Below are 20333 nucleotides of genomic sequence, written 5' to 3'. Positions count from 1 at the left end.
ACTACAGGATAAGAGAGATAGAGCTACTACATCTAGAGCTTCAGAAACAGTACAATAGCGTGAGACCCAAGTACATAAAAATGAGAGAAAGAGCTACTACATTTAGAGCTTCAGAGACAGTACAACATCATGGGACCCGAGTACACAAAATGAGAGAAAGAGCCAGATGATCACGGACTGCACATTATTTTAGCTTAGCATTGGAAGGATTCCACTATGATCCACATAAAGGCTACTCGCAGCATGCAAGTGTTACCATCGGAAAAATGGAGATGGTTTGTAGTTACTGTCAAGCCAAGAAGTTTAAATCTGAGTCTCCTGGTATTTGCTGCAAAAAAGGGAAAGTCAAACTCTGCCAACTGGAAACACCACCACAAGAACTTTGGAATTACACATCAGAAAATACCTTAAATAGTAAAAGCATTTTCATAATAACATCAGAAAATACAACTCATGTTTCCAAATGACATCATTCGCTGCCACGTCAATTGTTCAACAGTCTGGATTTCCGTCCACATTCACGGTGCAAAGGCAATTTTACCATAAAGCGGGATTGTTACTTCCACTGCCAGATCAACCACCAAAATTTCTACAACTATATTTGATTGAAAACGAACTAATAGAAACAGACCAGAGGTGCACCTAAATCTCCAGAACAAAATTTCAGATTGTCGTCTTAATGTTACAAAAGATGTTTCATGAGCACAATATTCTTATTAAAACATTTAAAACAGCATTGGAACATATGACATTAATTTAGGTTAATTTAGGTTTTTAAAACCTGTAAAAACATTTCTTTGCTTTAACACTATAGCTTTATTTGATTCCTTTTCCTGTATAATATAAGATTACAATAAATAAATACCCGATCAACGCCAGGTACTATTACTTTTATTATTATTATTATTATTATTATTATTATTATTAATAATAATAATAATAATAATAATATTATTAATAATAATACTCTGTATTCCTCCCACATTCCATAACATTTGACACTGGTAGGGACATTAGATTGTGAGCCTCTTTGAGGGACAGCTAGTGACATGGCTATGGACTTTGTAAAGCATTGCGTAATATGTCAATGCTATATAAGTACTGCACAATTAAATATTTATATATATATATATATATATATATATATATGTTCACTGTGAGACATGGTTAATACGACTGGTGAAAATGATGGATGCACAAAATCTAAAGTGAACTTGAATTTCTGTCACTGTTACTTTGTCTGTGCATCTTAAATGCTTATTAGAAGATTTCTCATTTAAATAAAAAATTTAAATGTAAAGCAAGAAGTAGCCCCCTTATGTGACACAGAACTCATTTAACAGAATTTGACATCTGAATAAAATAAAGCCTATCTTTTTCCTTTGATTTATGTATATTAATTTTTTGGAAAACTCAATGAACACATTATCATATTGTTTACTAACATGTACATTTAAATCTATTAATAGTACATTTTTTGACCCAAAATATTAATCAATAGTTATACATTTTACATTCTTCCTTCCTCGTTTTACATAATGCCAACCTGCCTCCAATTTTAGAACAGCCCAACGAAAAGGAAAGCAATTTATAATTCTATACGTATACTCATATATGTTGACTATAATAATAGGTCATAAAAAGAGACATCTGAATACACCACTTGGTCACTATTCAAAAAATAATAATATTCAATAATAGTATATTATTTTAATATTCACTAAGTGGAAACTATGCAATGGGTATAGGTGTCAGTATGCAGAACCAAAACTATTTGTACTAACCTTTCCTCCAGCTGTGTAACGTTTCCTCACTGGCCCTGACATCTTCATTCAGCCTTCTTTCAAGTTCAACTTCTTTGGATATCTTGATTGGATGGCTTAGATTGGCACAATTTATTAGCATTGAAAGTTGATTCATCTCTGCTCAAAAGTATGTTGAGAATGCACAGTGAGCTGCACATTCATTTTCAAAAAAAAAATTTATTTCTACTTAAAAACATTTTTTTTCTAAGGTAAAGTTCTCCTTTTAGCTTGGATTTAAGATTTGTGTAGGTATGTGATAGTGATTATGGGTTACTGGTTGCTATCCTTTTTTTTTGCAAAAGACAGGAGTGTCAGCAAAGTCTCCTACATAGCATTAGTACATTTTTAGGTTTAGTTTTAGGTGATAGGGTCATACTGAATGCATGGCCAGGTCCAGTTCCCTCAAGAACGTGGGAAATAAATTTCACTGGGTTTGTTTTTACTGATTTGTATATTCAGGACTGCCATCAGAAATGTCTGGGTCCCATGCTAGGTAATATTTCAAGGTCTCCCTTCCCCATGTCTAAAAATTACAACATTGCTAAAAATCAAATTCTTTTGTGGCCCAAAACAAGGGTACCCATTACCACCCCCCTCCCCAACGTTGTACATAATGCCACCATGCCTCCAATTTCAGAACAGCCAAATGAAAAGGAAAGCAATTTATAATATTATACGTACACTCGGATTGTAACTTTTAGTCAGCTTAAGGCTACTCATTCATACATGTTCACTATAATAAGAGGTCATAAAAAGTGACCTCTGAATACACCACTTGGTCACGATTCTAAAAATAATAATGTTCAATAATCATAATATATTAATTTTAATATCTATGTGGATTTTTAAGTAGATTTCTATTGATTTATTAGAGTTAGGGGTGTCTGCTCATGATCAGGCATGTTTAGCAAAAGCAAAAATTCATATATATGGCATGATCTTCATGTGGTAGTCAAATTTTCCTATTACTGATACAATCTCATATCTCTGGGTTGCATTCTGATGCCTGAAGGTGCTCACAATATCATCAAGACTAAGTAGAAACTATCCAATGGGTATAGGTGTCTGTATGCAGAACCAAAGCTATTTGTACTAACCTTTCCTCTAGCTATGTAACGTTTCCTCATTGGTTCTGGCATCTTCATTCAGCTTTGCATCTTTTTTTAAATATTTCTGGTATACACTACATATGAATGTGACCACCTTGTTTGGATACTCATGCATGGTAACAAATCCTATATTAATTTAAGTTACCTGCCAAACACTTTAGGAACAGGTTTGGGAACTATCTGCATCAGAATTTTTTCCTCTAAAGCCACTGTAAAATTCTGTTTATTGTTAGGTAAATACTTATTCATTTCACCAAGAGACATGTTTATTTTAGGGATTTTGCACCTCTGTGGGGCCCATTAATTTTTATTACAGTACTTGTTTAGCAGGTACAATGCTACATTAAGAATGAACACATATTTATACAAAATACTTAAATGTAATTTATGATACAACAAGCAGTTCTAAATCTGAAATTCAAAAAAAATTAATTGAAATGTGTCCTTTCCCTAGAATAATTGGCCCCGATACCTAGATACTGAAATAAGGCAAATTTAAATTATATTAAAATCAATTTTTTTAAGTTTTGGATTATTAAAAATCCCTTTCAGGGTTTTTGTCATCTGTGTCGCATTTGGGAGATTTCACATCACATTTCATTGATGTAGACACTTTAGAAATAGTAAGAGAAATTTCTCCAAAAAACAAGTGACCCCAGTAGCATATAAATACTGGTTTATTTTTTGTATGTGTAATTTTGTTGTGTTTTTAACAATGATCACCAATATAAATAGAGCAAATTTTCCAAGCTCACAGACAACAATAAAGAACCACACAGGGATTTTTATCCTTAATTACTTTTGACCTAGATGCACCTTAAGTCAAGTTGCACATTTAGGGCAAAGTCAAAGGACAACGTCTGTGTATAAGGGCCCACCAACCTACTAATAGTTTCCTTTCTCTCTTCTGCTCTTTCCACTATCAAAGCTGGCACCAAGATCCTCAGTGTTGTCTAATATCTGTCACTAAATGGGCAGGTGACTGTATTCCTTTTGTCATATGATAGCTCTTGGGCTGTTCAATTGCTTTCTAGGCCAGAACAAATTTAAAAGAGGTCCCAAACGTCCACATACCTGAAAGGATTTTTTCACATAACTGAATATATCCACACAATTTATTTACTAAATCAAACCAGTTGTAGGGATTTTGCAGTGCTCTTATGAAACTCCAAATTACTGAATAGCAGCTTATAGTAAGAATGTCCCTCAAACACTTGGCAAAAAAAATAATACAAATTTAAATGAAATGTACCAAAGCTAAAGGCCATTTTTAAGAAAGTAGAGTTTCTTCAAGTCTTTTGGATTTTATTTTTTGTCCACCTTTTTGAATAAAAATAGACTTTTAAAGGTTTTGATAAAACAGGACTTTTTACCTTAGGATGGAGCTGTGGATAACTAGAAATGCAAAGATTTATCTACAGGTAACCATTTTGTACATGCTAGCTGAGCGCTTTAGTCTTTGCATTCCTATTAATTCGTAAATTGTCCACAATCTCTCCTTAAACAAAGTTACCTTGTGTTAACTTTAAACATTTAACCACGTGCAAGGGGTAAACATGAGAGCGTGTCCCTGTAGTTCATGTAACACTAAAGTAAATCAAGCCTAGGTTCATATTAGTTCACTGAATCATAACTCAGTTAGTATTGATAGTAAGTATACTAGAGATACATAACAGAAATAGGTGAGATAATGTTATATGATGTACAAAACTCTGCATACGTCAGAGTTGACGTATTGATTTCACATTTATAAACTATTGTAGGTGTTATGGTATTGTAATGAATTTGTAGATGTAGATTTTTTGGCACTATTCTATTTAGTGTGTAGAATGAACCATTGTAAGAGAAATAATGACCAAGCTTTCAAAGTAACATTTCTGGTGATATTTAATTCAGTAACAATACAGTGACAGCAATTGCAAGGTTACATAGTTACATAGTAGGTTAGGTTGAAAAAAGACATAAGTCCATCAAGTTCAACCACTAGAGAAATAAACATATCCCAGATATAAAACCCTATGTGTTCATCCTTTTTCTGCAACCACAGAAAAAAAGGCAACCAGGAGGTTTGCCAGACAAAAATAACACTTGTGTCTATAATTATACAGTGTTTTTTAACTTGATCGTCAACATTTGCAAAATGATTTTAAATGAAGAGTTTGCATAAAGCCAAATGTCTGCATATATCAGTAAAAATAGGGAATTTTACATTAGACTAAAAAAAGGAATCTCAGATTTATTAAACAGAAAATTTTGCAAAGTACCAGAACTCTGGTCTTTAAAAAAACAAACTGCAGGTATAGCACAAAGTTCATTTTCCATTGACAGTGGCTAATGTGAAATATTAGAGTTGCTCACTGAAGCTCTGCATGGAAGAATTAAATAGAAACAAAGTTAGAACAAAATTTGCAACACTGCACAGTCTTCTAGTTTGGCCATGCGCAGGGAATAGCCAAGAGTAAAACTGTGATTGCATTGACATGAACAAGATGAATGACCCCCTAGGGACTATAAGATTTGTATTCTACTTTGCACCACCTTTTCATCTTTTGAACTCCCATTTCAATTCACATGCAGATGAACTTAGACCAAGGCCTTAGTAAATAAGGCCTTTTTTCTATGTATGTAAGGTAGACCAGAGAATCTAAATATTTATGAGTTTTTTTCCCCTTTCCTCCATGGTTTATGATACTCTCTCTGTTGAATGTTGAGGAATTACATTAATGAATGCATGCCTGCACACACAGACACAGAAACCAGGCAAGGAAAAAAAAAAACACACAAAGCTTTGTCAGCTCTAATGTCGGCACTTACCAAATAGTTCCCATGAAAAAAAGACAGGCATAGAGATTTAAAATCTGTTGCCAGGACAAAAATAAATTGTACAGCTAAGCTGAAAAGAAAGAACAAAGTTGAATCCTTTCTTCTTTTAGCTGTAAAGCAGTTCCTGTTTCATAATGGCTACATTTCTAAAGCAAAAGCAACTTCATTTTCACAAGCAAGGTTCTTTTTTAAAAGTAGAATTATGATTGTCACTGGGTCCTTTAAGGACAGAATGAGCAAATCGATGTACAAGGTGTCTTATTTGTCTTGAAAAGAGTTACAGCAGCCAGTTTTAACAGCATAGTTCACATTACTGCATACAAATGCTAGGCTGCTGTAATGCCAAGGTAAACACATATATAACATCTTCGCCTACTGCTTTAGTTTGTTTAGACAAATAATGGAACATTTATTAGCTGGTAATAAATGCCCGGCTCTTTGATAATATTATTATGACAGTACACCCATTTATTTGAATATTAAAAGAATTCCCTAGGGGGCTTGTGTAAAAGCATCCTAGAAAAGTAACAATGACTGACATTTCTATGTTTTATAATACCAATGTTCTTTTCTGAGAATTTTAGTAAGTATATTAAGATTATGGGCTTGATTTATTAAAGCTCTCCAAGGCCGGAGAGGGTAAATTTTCATCAGTGAAGCTGAGTGATCCAGCAAACCTAGAATGGATCTGAGCCAGGATTCAAAACATTTGCTAGCAAATAGCAAATTACTTTGAAGGAATCCATTCCAGGTTTGCTGGATCACTCAACTTCACTGATGAAAGTGTATCTTTCCCAGCTTGGAGAGATTAAATAAATCAGGCCCTATGGTTGGGATCTACACAGTAAAAAAAATTGAGCCTTTAAATATGCCTGATGATGATTGTTTCTGACTTTATTATAATGTCTTAATTAGGAATAGATCTTTTTTACACACAACTGTTTTATCATACTATTTGATTTTGATTGAGCTGAGCAAAAATAGGGTGGTATTACGGTGGTGCTTAAAAGTTTGTGAACCCTTTAAAATTTTAAATATTTTTTATATGAGTGTGACCTAAAACGTCATCTTTTTTTTAGCCATGTATTTATTAAAAAAAATGTTCACAAAACATATCTGCATGTGGCAAAAGTAGGTGAATCAGTAGTATTATCATGTCATTTGAAGATGAAATTATCTGAAATTTCAGTCAACAGGTAGGCAATTAGCTGTGCTGTTTTATTAAAAGAATGGGGATCCAGCAAAGCTTTATCACACATACAACACATTTGTGTATGTGTATCTGGAACAAAAGAGGTATCTTAGCACCTTGGAGATGTTGATGCTCATAATGCTGGAAAAGGTTACAAGGCCATCTCTAAACAGTTTAGTGTGAATGGAAGAAATTCAAGATAGTTGTTACCCTATCTTGTCTGTCATCAAAGATAGGCAACTCCTATCTATCAAAACTGACAGCAGCAGTTGCTGTGTAAACAGAGCCGCTTCTCCTGTTAAAACAAGACTGCTATCCTGGAACTGCCATGAATCCTAGCCACTGCATAGATCTACAGGGCAGTTCTCACTGATTTTGTTCAGGTAGAAAACATGTTCCCTCCTCTACTAATATATGGGTGGTTTGTCCAATCAAAAAAAAAAAATAAGTGTGAAAAACATTTGTGCAATTAACATTAACACAACATAAAAATTTGCAACATCAAACGTGTGTTAAAAATTGCAGTGCAAGGTAAGCAGCGAAAAAAATACAAAGAATACAAAAATACAAACGTTCATTTCTAAAATGTGATTCTCAGTCCTAATGTAAATGTAAACTTCTAATGTAAACTTTCATTTGTCTTTTTTTTATTCATACATTTTACAGAATATGAGTGAAAAAAAAAAAGAACTGTCTGAGGCCGCAAGTTAAAATACCAGTTTTATAGGACAAAAGAGGTGACACTCCTACCATATTTCAAGGAAGATGGAGACTTTTTGTACTGTTGTAACATCCCTGGACTACTAGCCCATATAGGAGTACCAGAATACCAAGCAGAAGACTGGTGGCTGGTTCCACTTGAAGTTTGAAATCTGTTTTACTGTATAATGGCAACTGTTATGCATCAATTCCATCTGGTCACTTAACAAAACTTAAAGAATAATATGAAAATACCAAAATGGTCTTACAAAAGCTTTGCTATCATGAACACCGATGGTCCATATGTGTTGATTTACAAATGGTGAACTTCCTACTTGGGCAGTGGATACACAAAGTACACGTGTTTCATCTGCTTGTGGGATAGTAGAGCAAAGCAGGATCACTAGAAAAAAGTGACATGGTCTCCAAGGGAAAACATTAAAAAACGTGCAGCGAACATCATTACTGAGCCAATGGTTGACAAAGAAAAAGTCATTCTCCTTTCACTACACATAAAGTTGGGATTAATGAAGCAATTTGTTAGAGCTCTGAGAGGAGGAGGAGAGTGATTGCTTCAAATACATTTGTAGATTCTTCCCTGGATTGAGTACTGAAAAAAATAAAAGCAGGAATCTTTGATGGACCCCAGATTTAGAAACTGATAAATGATTCAAATTTCACAAGTTACATGACTGATACTGAAGCTTCTGCCTGGCACAGCTATGTCATGGTTATCAAGAAGTTCTTGGGTAACCATAAAGCACACAATTATGAAAAACTGGTACAAAACTTGCTCTTAAACTTTAAAAATGTGGGTGCTACTATGAGCATTCGTATTTCATACTTACCCGATGCATTTCGCCCTATTGGGGCTTCTTCAGGGGTGGCTTTGTGCTTTTTGAAGGGGTTGCATACAGTCTAAGTGTGTTCATAAAACAGAAGAGCAGATTAAGATATTATCTATCGTTTCTATAATATACAGTTTAGTTCTAATATAAATTTTACAGAAATATGCGTTCTTCAAGAAGTTGTTTAAATAACCCTAGTGTATTTTGCTACATTTGTGGTAAATATTCTCAGCAAAAACAGAGAAGAAACATTACAGAATTTGTGAAACAACCATATCTTGCATATTTTGGTATTAAACTGGAGACCAAGTTAAGTATTAGGCTCCCCATATGGTATGCAAAACTTGTTTAGAGTGTCTATGTCAGTGGAAAAATTGAAAACTCAGACAGTTTTCCATTTGGAAAACCACCGTTTTCCACTGAGGAGTTTGAAATTTGGTGTACCTATTGTATAGCAAGAGCCCAAAAATCATCATAATGATTGTTATTTTTGTGCTGTGAATGTAAAAGGTTTCAATCGTTACAAGAAAAACAAGTAGGAGTACCGATTTGAAATCAGCAAGACGACATGTGCCACATAGTGCTGATGTTCCCATACCAGTGGTCAGTACACTCCCTGATATTCCTGTATCTGACATGGAGGATATACAGGGTTTGGAGTGTAATCCAGGAGTTAGCAGTGGAAGTGAATATGAAGGAAGTGTTTTATTAAACCCGCAGTTTTCCCAAGAAAAGCTCAATGTACATGACCTAAGTCTGTGAAAACAAGCATCTAAACTTTCAGCATCCAGGCTAAAAAAAAAAAGAACTGTCTGAGGCCGCAAGTTAAAATACCAGTTTTATAGGACAAAAGAGGTGACACTCCTACCATATTTCAAGGAAGATGGAGACTTTGTGTACTGTTGTAACATCCCTGGACTACTAGCCCATATAGGAGTACCAGAATACCAAGCAGAAGACTGGTGGCTGGTTCCACTTGAAGTTTGAAATCTGTTTTACTGTATAATGGCAACTGTTATGCATCAATTCCATCTGGTCACTTAACAAAACTTAAAGAATAATATGAAAATATCAAAATGGTCTTACAAAAGCTTTGCTATCATGAACACCGATGGTCCATATGTGTTGATTTACAAATGGTGAACTTCCTACTTGGGCAGTGGATACACAAAGTACACGTGTTTCATCTGCTTGTGGGATAGTAGAGCAAAGCAGGATCACTAGAAAAAAGTGACATGGTCTCCAAGGGAAAACATTAAAAAACGTGCAGCGAACATCATTACTGAGCCAATGGTTGACAAAGAAAAAGTCATTCTCCTTTCACTACACATAAAGTTGGGATTAATGAAGCAATTTGTTAGAGCTCTGAGAGGAGGAGGAGAGTGATTGCTTCAAATACATTTGTAGATTCTTCCCTGGATTGAGTACTGAAAAAAATAAAAGCAGGAATCTTTGATGGACCCCAGATTTGGAAACTGATAAATGATTCAAATGTCACAAGTTACATGACTGATACTGAAGCTTCTGCCTGGCACAGCTATGTCATGGTTATCAAGAAGTTCTTGGGTAACCATAAAGCACACAATTATGAAACACTGGTACAAAACTTGCTCTTAAACTTTAAAAATGTGGGTGCTACTATGAGCATTCGTATTTCATACTTACCCGATGCATTTCGCCCTATTGGGGCTTCTTCAGGGGTGGCTTTGTGCTTTTTGAAGGGGTTGCATACAGTCTAAGTGTGTTCATAAAACAGAAGAGCAGATTAAGATATTATCTATCGTTTCTATAATATACAGTTTAGTTCTAATATAAATTTTATATCATTTGCAAAACATAATACAAGTCTTAACAAACATGTCATAGTACATTAGACCACATAATAGGTAATATTACATGTTAATAAATCAGAGATTGATTATTGCTTTAAGTTGTGAATTGTATATTAAGAAACATTACTTACATTTTTCACGGAAGGTAGATCACCTGTGTTGTACATGTGTGTCTAAATGTAAAAGGAAGTATTTGTTTTTAAAACTGGGTACTGTTTCTTGAAAAAGGGAATAAAATGTACGTACTTATATGTACTTAGTATATAACTGGTGAGTTGGTAGCAAAGTAGCTGCATAAACAAGAGTGTCATAATATAAGGTTGCAAGATATAGTGGTGATACATATCAAAGAAAAAGAAGAAAAAGAAAACATTTACCTTATTTTCAGGTACTCACTAGGGGCTACCTCCCCATCTCATCAGCATAGAAGATAGATGAGGCTCAAGGGTAATAGGTCACTGATAATTAATCTGTAGTAAAACAACGTGAAGAGGTATCCTAATAAATCATATAGCTGTGCAGCTATATTGGGTTGGTTCTTGTACTAAAGAGAATCAGAGTCTTTATAGGAGGAAAGAAGTAAAGTTTTTTACCTGATCCTATGTATCCCTGGGTATGGTAGTGAGAGCTGCTACCGCAGCTCGTATCAGAAGAATTTTGGCACGCTCTGGGAGATTTCCTGTCCCGTCCTATAAATACATTGAGTGCGGTGATGTGGAATCTCCCGGGGTGGAGACACTGGGGGCTTGTATGGAGCTTGTATGGAGCCGCCCACGAGGGTGGTACGAGTGGAACTGTAGGAGTTCTCTTATTTGAGTGGCGACACCTATAGACCCGGAACTCAGATGAGTGACTGGTTCAAGGTGAGTGGACACATGATAGTGTGTCACACCTACAAGGAGGCAGGAGAACCGGAGTTAACCAGTTCAGCTCATGCTGCATCGAAACGAGAGTTTCGATGCTCCTGTCCCCGTACGTTAATTAATAGGAGAAAACTTGTGTTAGTTAAAAATCCACGGGGAGCCATTAGGATAGGAGCTATAAAGAAAATACCATGTTGTGGTGCATGTATGAAACAGTATGAGCAGGAGTATACAATTATAAAGGAATATATTACACATTACAGCATTAAAATATATATATATATATATATATATATATATGTGTGTGTGTGTTACAGTATCATTTCTTATAGGTACAATGATAGAAATATAGAGATAGTTATTGCTAGATAAGCATAACAGCACTTAATGCATATATACAGACATTACAATGTAGTTTTTTTTGTTTTTTTCGAAATATACAATTTTGGAATATAAACAAATATGTAGTCCTATTATAATTGACCAAGCATTGATTACACCTTGTATGTTTGTTCAGGCATAAAAATAGGGTGGACTTATTTGGAGAACAATCAAAGGAAGGGTTTATAACTGAACATTTCATTCAGTCCTGGTGGATAGTTTGCTTTCAGCAAGAATATCCACTTGGTTTCTTTTTGGAGTATTATTTTGTCTAAGTCCCCTCCTCTTGGTTTAGGGGGGGATGTATTCAAGGGCTGCGAATTTATGCCATCAGTGTCAAAATGGTGTACTGTACCCACATGTACACTGATAGGTGTTAACATTTTCCCATTTTAAATAACGTAAATATGCTCATATCTTCGCCAGCACAATATTCTTTTCGCCTTGCCAACGTAGAAATTTGCGGCAACTACATGTAATGAGATTAACAATACCTTTCTACTTACAGTCTACGTGATATTTTAGTGTATGAATTAGTCCATTGGATAGGATAAGTGTTTAGTTCTCTAGACTTGGATCCCAAGGTCCTTTAGACCGGATTTAGATGCAGCATGAGCTGAACTGGTTAATTCCGGTTCTCCTGCCTTCCCGTAGGTGTGACACACTATCATGTGTCCACCCACTTTGAACCAGTTGCTCATCTAAGCTATCGAGTTCATAGGTGTCGCCACTCGAATAGGAGAACTCCTACAGTTCCACTCGCACCACCCCCGTGGGCCGAACCATCACGCCCACGGGGATGGACATGACTGGCTCAGTAGCTATCATAGGGGCGGCTCCATACAAGCTCCATACAAGCCCCCAGTGTCCCCACCCAGGGGGAATTCCACGTCACCGCCCTTTATGTATTTATAGGACGGGACAGGAAATCTCCCAGAGCGCAACAAAATTCTTCTAACACGAGCTGTGGTAGCAGCTCGCACTACCACACCTGGGGATACATAGGATCAGGTAAAAAACTTTACTTCTTTCCTCCTTTAAAGACTCTGATTCTCTTTAGTACAAGAACCAACCCAATATAGCTTCACAGCTATATGATTTATTAGGATACCTCTTCATCTATCCTCTATGCTGATTGATGAGATGGGGCGGTAGCCCCTAGTGAGTACTTGAATTATCCTGAAAAAAAGGTAAATACTTTCTTTTTCTTTGATATGTATCACCACTATATCTTGCAACCTTATAATATGACACTCTTGTTTATGCAGCTACTTTGCTACCAACTCACCAACTATATACTGAGTACATATAAAAAATTTGTTTTCCTTTTTTCAAGAAACAGTACCCAGTTTGAAAAACAAATACTTCCTTTTACTTTTAGACACACATGTACACAGCAAAGCCCTATTTACCTACAACACAGGTGATCTACCTAATGTGTTCAAATCCGTGAAAAATGTAAGTAATGTTTCTTATTATACAATGTATTCTAATTATACAGTTTTAAAGCAATAATCAATCTCTGATCTATTAACATGTATTGTCATATTATTCATATTATTACCTATTATGTGGACTAATGTACTATGACATATATGTTGACTTGTATTATGTTTTGCGATTGATATAAAATTTATATTAGAACTAAACAATATAAACACGCATCAATCTGTCCACATACATTGATCACTTGATCACACGGTACTTCTTTATAACACCGAAACTACGAAGTAGGTGTTCTGTGTCTAATAATCATATCGGACCCAATTTTACTAGGGTCCAAAGAAGTGAATATACATATATATAATGATTGTTTTCAATTGTACTACTTTACATTTGTAAAAAGTTCAATGAGGAACAAGGGGAGATATAAAGATATAAAGGTGATGAAAGAAAGGTATCAGGTCAGATGGGATAGACACATGATGGCAGACTACTGCTGGAGCCTTCAACGTGATTGTCCTGATCATCAGCATAACAGATCATACAAACAGGTTTTTTTAGTGATTTCTTTAAACCCCAAGGAATCTTTATGACTGCCAAGCACCACCAAATTTCATGTGGCTGATACATCTGCCCCAATACTGGAATATAATGGGCTTCCACCAGTTGGATTGCAGGAACTTTACCGTTCGTTACCTTTTCCTGTGATGGCCACTCACAGTGCAGGTTCACAGTGTCAATGCTCAGTGGCACATTATTTTATTACTATTATTTACTTATTATTAATTAGTTATTACAGTAGAACTGTTATCTTTGGTGGACAGGGCCTAGATGGACCAGAAGTTAGGGCAAAGGGCCTGATTTATTAAAGCTCCTCGAGGCTGGGGAAGATACACTTTCATCAGTGATCCAGCAAACCCGGAAATAAATTCTTAAAAGTAATTTGCTATTTGTTAGCAAATGTTTTCAATCCTGGCCAAGATCCATTCCAGGGTTGCTTTATCACCCAAGTTCATTGACGAAATTGTATCCTCTCCAGCCTTGGAGAGCTTTAACAAATCTGACCCAAAGAGTCTACAGTATTTGTAAAGCACAAAACAAAATAGTGAAAACCTATTATTTCTCTAAGCTGCTCATGCTGGATGGATGCCAGAGTAAATCTTTAGACATAACTTGGTTGATATTAGTTTGAATAGAATATCAGTTAATTTTAAAATGTGTCTTTTTTAAAAACTTTTACTTACCTGTATGCACAGTAAACTATTCAAAGACCAAAATAAGTCCTAAAACAAGTTTAACCGCCTGACCGTTAAACCCGACCTTGGTTCGGGTTAAAAAAAATTACAATTATCGATAAACCCGAACTTTTCTCGCTGTATGAAGTTCGGGTTTATCGATCACTTACCTGGTCCCGCTGCGATCATCCAGCGTCGTGTTCCAGCGTCGTCCTCCAGCGTCGATCTCCAGCGTTAAGTGCCTTCTCCGAGAAGAAGCTTCTTCTCCGTCCGTAGCGTGTGCGTGTCCCTCGGCGATGACGTCGGCGCGTGTGCGGGAGATTCAAATTGAAACTCATTCAAACACATTTTGTATTGGATTGAATACAAACTCCTGTATCCAATCCAATACAAAATAATTCAAAATAAATACAAAGTATGTAATTGGTAAATTCAAACTCTCATTTTGTATTGGATTGGATACAGGAGTTTGTATTCAATCCAATACAAAATGAGAGTTTGAATTTTGTTCTCATTTTGTATTGGATTGAATACAAAGTCCTGTATCCAATCCAATACAAAATAATAGAAATTATATTTATGTGGTTTTGTCTATCGGTATGTGACGGACACTAGGGAGGTGTTTTAGAAAAATATATTATTATACAGTATACCGAATTATCGCATTTTCAGTATTTTTCATTTATTTATGTATTCTTGTTTAAGCTGATTTTTGTGTCTTTTATTTAATTTTATTAAAAGTAATTTTTTTTTTTTTACATAATTGTGTGTTTCAAACATTTTTTATATTCATGTTATCTACTAGAACCCTGTTCGGACATATTTCTGTAAGTTACAGGTCTACAATTTAAAAAAAAAAATTTCATGGAAAACAGTGTACCGCTTTTGGAACAGAAATCTAGACATCTGTGTAACGCCCAGGTGGTTAAAAAAGGAGGGGATGGCACCTACTTTCCTTATGTAGGTATATGGTTTATAAGCACCCTTTCATGCTGGCAACTTCTCCTGGATACCAGGAATGCCTAAGAGCCCTGCACATTTAAGCGATGCATGCTGTTAGGATGAGAAGGGAAACAATTCTCAGAGCACCCCAATGCTGAAAAGCATGTGGACTGGTATCAATATGACACAGGGCCAGTACTTTTTTTGTAAGAAAAAGGTGATGGAACTCACATTCCAGACATTGTCCATTTCCCCCTCCATATATTGTGCCAGACCCTTTCCCCCAGAGAGCATTCCTACAGAGGTGTGTGAGTAAAAGAGGGTAAGGAAAGCTTTTATGAGGGCTTTAAAGTCGTAATTCTCCCTTAGAAAATCTGTTGAAAAAAAGGTGCCAGAACTCCCTCCTCGTGAGTTCAATGAGAAAAAAGGCCCTGCACAGGGCTGTACACTCTCTGCTAGGCCAATTCAAGCCCACAATCCTGCAGTGCTAGGTTCATTAGTACTGGAAGAGAAGGACATGATTTTATCTACCTAGGCAACTTTAGGGATGGAGTTCCATGTGATCTCATTTCTATGTGATACAATGCATGCAGGGCTGAATAAGTAAAAGAAATGGGGGGGGGGTTGGTGTCAGTAAGAAAGCTAAAGCTGAACTCTTTTCTGAACTCTTACCTTTTTACACACATGCAGAAAATTTACTTCTATGCTGAATGTGTTTACCATTAAGCATTAGAAACACAGCAGGTACATTGAGCTCTTTTTATTTCCTGTTTGGAGGACTAACAGGATTTTCCAGCCCATTCTTCCTCTTTTTATACAGTCATGGCCCTGCCCACCTATTTGTTTTCTATCATATCAGTTATTTAATTCATGTTTCATGTGTGAGTGTTTCCTAGGGTTCTCTGCATGTAAATGCAGCCTGTCTAGGAATGACTGTGTGCTGATACAGTGTGTAAAATTCAGTGCTGTGAGCTGAAATTTCCCATCCCTGCTGAAGTTAACTATTCTGCTGTCATGGCCTTTATTTCACATGACTACTTGTTAAACACATTAGAGTCACAAAGCTAGAGCACACACACAGTACAAAGAGCTGAGGTTTGTGATTCATAGTGCTGTCACCAGTGGCAGAGGAGAGCTGATAACAAAGGTTGATGAAGGCAAGTTTTAGGTTTTCCCAGAGTCCAGTGTTAAGACAGAAAAGAGAGTTGTTCTGATTTTAGTAAATGGAACAAATAAAGTGTTGCCTGCGCCTCCTAATGTTCAGCTTCCTGAAAAGGCATGGTATAAGGTATAAGAACCGATATTTCAATGAAGGTAGGCAAGGTGCCAAGGTGTGCTAAGGTGTGAGAACAACAGAGAGATGTAATTTGCTAAATATTTTTTGCATTGTTCATATGCACAATTTGTCATTTGCACCATTTATGTAACCATCCTTAAATATCATTATTACAACCCCTGCTGTAGACTAATCCAATAGTTACCAGCTTGTTTTCTTCTCCTGTGCCCCCTACAATGGACCAGTTTCTCAATGCATTTGTCAAACATTGCAATTTTTTGTCTCAAACTTCCATCAAACACTGGGGGCTCTATTTATAAAGCAGGGAATCTAACATTCCTTCGATCATTCCCTGAAAGTCCGAGAAAACACAGATTCCCCGTTTCACTGGTGACACAATCAAAATGGGTATATTTCACTTAACAGAATACCAATTTTAATAGCAAAAAACAATACAATAGCAATATGTAACTGACTTTGGTGATAATAACGTTTTTTTATATACCATTCTTTATTTATTATTCTTTTGCATATAAAACAGGCTTAAAAAGTACTATAACAACAGTAAACAATGATGAGAGAAATGTAAAATAATGGTGAAAAAAATATAATAATTATAGTAGGTCTGGGTCTGAGATAACATGAAACAGCAATGTGGTCACTATAGGCACAAAACAAAAGAAACATTTTCAGGGTAGAGGGCAGAACTACATGCATAAAATGGTATTCCTGAGTAAAGTAGACAGCTAAACAGATATAACAGTATAGTTCATTAAATCATACAGTAACCTGGTGGATGCCATTACGCGCTTAGCAGACTTTTGTATTATTTCCTGAAAAACCAGGTAGTTTTGAATTTATCCCCTTGTTTGTGGATGCTAGAGGTGGGATCTTCCATGAGCATAATCTCATTCACATTATGGAGCCATTGAGCAACTGAAGGGCAAGTGGTAGATTTCCAATACAGGGAGATACAGGCTCTAGCTGCATTCAGTTGGTGCTTCACTACTGATGTCTTGTGAAACCTGAGAGGTAGAGAGCTATGTTGGAGTAAGAAAAAGGCTGGGTCTACTGGAATAGTAAAGTCCTTGAATTTTTGCATGGTCTCTCGCACCGCTGACCAGAAGGGCCTTAGAGTCAGGCAAGACCAGAATATGTGTACGTAGGAGCCCACCTCCTCACCACATCTTCAGCAGTGATCAGACACGGTAGAAAATATTTGGTGGAGCAGGGCCGGGATATGGTACAAGCAGTATAGGTTTTTATAATTGAGCTTCAGATACCTGCTACTGATGGAGGAGTGGTGGATCAGCCAGATGATTTTCTGTCACTGTGAAGTTTCTAGTGAGATACCCAACTCCTCCTGCAATTGTGAAAGGTATGGTGGGGCAAAATCTCCTGGGTGTGCAATTAGGTAAGAGTACATAGCAGAAAGAATTTGTCTATCACCACCCCTCACCGCACATAGTGATTAAAAGGGGGTCAGTGGACATTCAAAGTCTCTACCATTGGGTAGGGAGTATAGAAAATGTGACAGTGGCCTCTCTCTCCAAATTCCCAATGGTTTGGAGGCTCTTAGAAGATCCAGATTTTTATTTCTGTAGACAAGTATTTCTATTCAGAAAATGAGAGGCTCCACACCATTTGCGGCTGAGATATTGGAAAACGGGGTCCCCCTCACCAGGTGCAATTGCAGCATTATTGAATATGAAGGTGAAGGGTGGGGCAAGACATTCGGGTGGGAGAATATTTTCTGACAGATTTTCCACATGGGACCCACAGTGGGATGAACCTTTAAAGAGGAAATCTGTATGGGGGCCAACCACGGGGCATATTAAAGTGACTCCAAACTAAATGACTGCTCCAGTTTCACCTATTGCTTAGCCACTGAGTGCTGGGCCCAGTCTACCTCTCTGACCAGGTGGGATGCCACATAGTACAAATAGAGGTCTGGAGCTCCAAAACCTCCAGCTGATTTGGGGTAGAACAGCAGTTGTCTAATAATTATTGGCCTTCTATTCACCCATATGAATTGAAAGATACTAGTAAGGGCTGTTTGGAAAAACAATTTGGGGATCCAGATGGTCAGGGTCTGAAAAAGATATAGGAAGCGAAGCAAAAGATTAATTTTGACCACCTGGACCTGTCCAAACCAAGATAGTGTGACTGTCCTCCTTTTCTGAAGGTCATGTTTAACTCAGGCAAAAAGAGATATGAAAATATGGAATATAACCCTAAATAGATAGATGCTGAGGTATTTCAGGCCTTCTAGAGTCCAACGGAAAAAACAAGGAGGCTGCTAAGTGTGCTAAGTGCGCATATTTCGGGATTTAAAGATATATTCATCGTCTCCAATTTAGAATAATATATCTTGAAGTTAGACAGGGAGCCATAAACCGACAATTCATGAATGAGATTAGGTAAAGACACAATAGGGTTGGAAATTACAAACATAAGGTTGACATCAAAAGCTATTGTTTGTGGGGTTTTCCCCAGCGTCCCCCAGACCCTTGATTTCTGGGTTAGCTCTTATCACTCTAAGTAGTCGTTCTAAGTTGAGGATGAAGATTAGTGGGCACTCTTGATACGTGCCGTTATGAATGGGAAAGGGTTCAGATAGGAACACATTTTTGCACACTGCCGCAGTTTGATGGGAGTATACAGAGCGTATCCAGGACACCATGTTAGGCCCTAGTCCTACAAGTAAGTTTGGTCCATAAACATCCAATGGATTCGGTCAAAGCAGTTTCAGCATTTTTTGAAACGAGGAGGGCCGGAGTGGAATGGGCCTTTGCCAGATGGATCAAGTTTAATACCTTGGAGGTGTTGTCCCATGCCTCTCTAAGGGGACAAACCCCATCTGATCAGAGTTGAATAACTTATGACTCTCTGTAATATTAACGCAATGTGTTTGGTGAATAATTTGAGGTCCTGTTGAGAAGTGAGATGGGCCTGTAGCTCGCACAAGCAAAGGGGTTCTTCCTGTCCTTAGGAATTACCACAATATCAGCATGTTGGGAGTCTATTGGGAAACTACTGCCTTCCCTAACACCATTGAAAGCTTGCACCATGTGAGGTAAAAGTTGTTCCTGGAAGGTCTTATAATATGGTAGGGTAAACCCATATGGGCAAAGATCCTTTCCGAGGGGGTGGTAGCTATTGCTCTTTGAACTTCCTCACTACTAAAGGGGACATCTAAAGCCTCCACATCCTCTGGCGAGAGGCGTGGCATCTTGACTTTGGTCAAGTATGACAAAGCTGCTTCTATCATAGAGAGAACTGAGGTTTGCATGGTGGATCTGGGAATATTATAAAGGTTCATATAGTATTTCCGAAACTTAGAGGTGACGTCACAAACCTGGTGTCAGGTCAAATGGGACAAATATCTCTCTGGCCACGCAGATTCGTAATATGACCGTCTACATTTTGCAAGCATAGTCTTTGCCTTTGTCATACAAAGAGAGGCTAGGCAGTCTTTGAGGGAGGTCAATTTCCCCCAAACCTCTGGTTTGTGTAATCACTCTAACTCACAGATATGGGTGAGTAGGTTCAAGTCCTCTTGCTGTCTAACTTTTATAAGTTGGGCATCATATTTAATGAAGTGGTCTCTAAGCACCGCTTTATGAGCCTCCAAAACCGCCAAGGGATTTCTCTCAGAAGTGTTGTTCAGTCTAAAGTAGTGACCTGATGAAATCTCCCTGACTTTGAATTTGGTGGAGGTCAGTTTGACTGATCCAAAAATGGTTGATTCTGGAATATGTCTGGTGTGAGTGGGAGAAAAAAGTATAGTGCTGATAAAATGGAACAATTTAAAACAATTTAAAACTGAACAACTGTATTTTACTTCTACTTGAGTATTTGATTTGTTGTATAGGAACATATACA

The 20333-nt window shown here is 36.8% G+C and overlaps 1 long non-coding RNA gene across 1 annotated transcript; it reads right to left on the bottom strand.

Moving 5' to 3' along the window:
- Nucleotides 1-4783: 4783 nt before the first annotated feature.
- LOC140329039 (uncharacterized) lies at nucleotides 4784-11023 on the bottom strand. The gene is made up of 6 exons (XR_011920392.1): nucleotides 10902-11023; nucleotides 10686-10778; nucleotides 10440-10481; nucleotides 10142-10211; nucleotides 8477-8546; nucleotides 4784-5279 (listed from the first exon to the last, which is right to left on the bottom strand). It is a non-coding gene; the product is annotated as an uncharacterized lncRNA (long non-coding RNA).
- Nucleotides 11024-20333: the final 9310 nt, after the last annotated feature.

Source organism: Pyxicephalus adspersus, chromosome 4 (assembly GCF_032062135.1).
Source record: "Pyxicephalus adspersus chromosome 4, UCB_Pads_2.0, whole genome shotgun sequence".
Lineage (NCBI taxonomy): Eukaryota > Metazoa > Chordata > Amphibia > Anura > Pyxicephalidae > Pyxicephalus > Pyxicephalus adspersus.
Note: the sequence above shows the minus strand (reverse complement) of the source record. Positions and strands in the feature narration are given on the sequence as shown.